Here is a 3453-nt window from a genome sequence, read left to right as displayed (position 1 = left end):
TCAACTCTGTTGCATTTTGAAAGATGTGATGGAGTTACAGATGTTGTGGTTAGGATGAGCAAATGGTTTGCGGGTCCTGTGTGTGCAGGCTGTTTGCTCAGTTGCCTGTATATTCCAATGCAACAAAATGGCCTGGCCGGCTAGTATTGATTTTCGACTGAAGTTGAAGATGGATTGTCAGATGAAAGATGGAGTTATTATCTCTGGCTGACAGTAAAAGAGATGATTATATGGATGCAGTTAAATGTTTAAACTCTCCTGAATCTTTTCACATGAACAAACAGTAATAGACGGTACATTTGCAAAATTACACAAAATTCAGAGTTTTTAAAGAAATTACTACAAATTTTGTGAAGAGTAGGATATTAGATAATGTTTTATCAAATAAGTAGGAGAAATGAAGCCCACAGATTTCCTGCTCCTTGTCAAAACAGCAATCAGTTCTATAAATAGTTCCCACAAACGGTCCTTGCTAATTATTCATTAATTATAATTTCGTTATAACCGACTTGCATGAAAAAATGTCACAGTCTAAAATAATGCAATTCACCTCACATTACTGCTCAGCTTCTATTGTCAAGTGGGAAACAGAGATGGTCTCAAAAAGGCAAAATGAGAGCAAAAAAACAACAATCTCAGACAGAATAAAAACAAATTAGGTATAGAGGATAAGAAGGTATGCTGAATCTGAGTACCGTTAGTTGGTTTCTTGCTGACACCATGAGTAAACATTTCACTAACAGGTGCTATGTTGTATGTTTGCACGTACTGTCCTACATGGGATGTTCAGCACAAGAAGTTGAACATCTTATGAAGATGAAGATGTTCAACGTAGGAGCGTCTTAATATGGTGAAGAACATCTTGTGTTCAACGTGAGATTTTCTTCATCTTAAGTTCAACGTGGGGTAGGAAGGATAGGATGACCTTCGGCTTATGTTGAAGATGTTCATCATGAGAACATCTAATAAGTTCTATACCTTATGTTGAGCAGAAGGTATATGAATATGAATATCTCATATAATTATGAAACACAACATAAGAGCTGATATTAAATTGTTCACAAAATCAAGCTACTTTTTGTTTTCTTGTGTTATGAGCGATATTTTTATAATTCACTTCCTAAAAAAATATTAAGGAATGAACAGTTGACTAAAAAGTTCCAAATTGTTGACTTTTTGTTCCCTTTCAGTCTATTTAATTCAGAAGTAATAACTTCACATTTATATAATTGCAATAATAAACCCTTACTGTGTAAAAGAAAATTGTTATAAAACTTGGTTTGTGGTAAAAAGAAAAAAGTGTGTAATCCTGTTGATCGTCTTTTTGTATATGTATAACAAAAATACATGATAAATAATTAATTAAATTGAGTCAAATTGATAAATATCAGATTGGTTCATCCTGCAAAATATATTTTGGATTTAAAATTTAATTAAATTGCATTATTTTGGGGCTTTTGTTAGGGCAGATTATTTTTATGACCCACAGGACAAGGGGAGTAACTTAAAGGGTTAAACTTGCCTTCGATCATATCACAGTACATTTTTTAGGAAAATGATGAATAGACTCTTTAATTGCCATCTGACAATTAAATTTACCAAAGACAGTGAGGAAATTTATTAAAACCTCTAACCTATTTGCTCCCTTTCTGTCTCTCCTTTGCCCTCTTCATTCATGGCAGGAGCCAGCAGTCAGTGGACAAAAATGTTGGTCCCTTTAGGGATCAGCATAGAGACATGTGGGCCAAACAAACAAGCAGGCAAGCACACAATGTAACTAAAGTTAACATGTAACCTAACATGCATGTGCATGCCCTGTAGTTATGGGAGCCTGAGAGGCCCTGAAAACTCTTCACACATAGAGACAACCTGCAAGCTCCAATCTAGCATCTGAGTTTTTAACATATGAAATTTACTGAAATTTTGTCATTTTTAAAACTGCATCATGTACAGTATGTTTTAGATTGCCACACAGATTCTATACATGCAGGTTTTCTTTTTTGAGGCAAGTCGCATTAAGTACTGCCAGGATGTTCAGTGATTTCTAACCTACTGGAGGCATTACAGCGGCTGACATCCATGGACTGAGTGGGGCGCTCCATTCAGATTAGGTATAGTGGTATTTAGTAAGCGTCACTGTGAAAGAAGACTAGTGAAAAATATGGATGTTAGTTTTTGTTATGACCAAGCTTGTGTGATGAGGAAAGAAAAATGCAGTAACAAAAAAAAACTGATCAGCTCCTACTTGTGCGTCCTACGTTGTGTGGGCAATATGATGGGCTTCATCTGAACAAACATAATCCTTTCCTTGTCCAAGAATTTACAACACTGTGAAAAGGAATTGTAATGCAGTTGCAAAAGACTAATGTAAGCAATGAAACTCGAAGGATTGTAACACAAGCACTCACAAAGGCTCTCACATTCATAAACCCAACAAAATGCAACTTTGCCTTCATATCCTTTACCAAGAATATTTCAACATCATTGATTAGCCAAGTCCAGTGAGTAAAAGTTGAAGATGTTTTTTCATTCTGAAAATCTTGTTATGCGCCAATGATATTAAACGTCACAGTGAAAAAGTGGTTCTTACTTTGTATATACTTAATGTTCGTATCTCTCTGGACCTTCATTATATGCTCACTCTATAAATGAACACTAAGTCATTAAAACTTTTAGAACCAATCTTCTAACAAATGCTATCTGTGAATGTAATGTCCAAAACCATTGAACCATTGCATACTTTAGCAATTGGAAAAGTTTGGTTTGCATCATCGAACAGTGTGTGTTGCAGAGTAGTGTATATTCAAGTAACTCCAGCACTTTCAAAAGACCGTTCTGTTCCTATGATGCTGCTTCAGATTCAGCTGAATCTCCACAATGAAGCACATTATGCTGCATATTCACTGTAATTTCTGTTTAGTTTCAAAGCTGGAGTACAGAGCATGCGAATCTTCCTTGTGGTCCAAATGCTCTGCACAGTTTTTGCGTTCAGTTTTTAGAAATCAAGCAACTCAAAAACAAAAGCTACTGCATAACTCTGACATATTAAATGTATTTATTATGTTAAAAAACGGCAAAGCAGTCTTGTAAATGGCTGTGACACAGACTTTGTTCTTTGTTTCTCACAGTAAAAAGAGCCTTGGTCATTCTGCATCCCCCAGAACACTGCAAACACAGCAAAAATATGTTTCACCATGAATGTCAACCACTTAGACCAGGGGTGTCAAACTCCAGTCCTCGAGGGCCACTGTCCTGCAACTTTTAGATGTGCCTCTGCTGCACCACACCTGAATAGAATAATTAGGTCATTAGCAAGGCTGGGAGAACTGATCTACACAAGGAGGAGGTAATTAAGACATTTCATTTCAGTGTTTTGTAGCTGTGGCACGTCTAAAAACTGCAGGACTGCGGCCCTCGAGGCCTGGAGTTTGACACCTGTGACTTAGACAATCA

The sequence above is a fragment of the Xiphophorus maculatus genome, chromosome 2 (assembly GCF_002775205.1).
Source record: "Xiphophorus maculatus strain JP 163 A chromosome 2, X_maculatus-5.0-male, whole genome shotgun sequence".
In the NCBI taxonomy this organism is placed as follows: domain Eukaryota; kingdom Metazoa; phylum Chordata; class Actinopteri; order Cyprinodontiformes; family Poeciliidae; genus Xiphophorus; species Xiphophorus maculatus.
The sequence above is the reverse complement of the archived record's forward strand: the minus strand, read 5'-3'. Positions refer to the sequence as shown.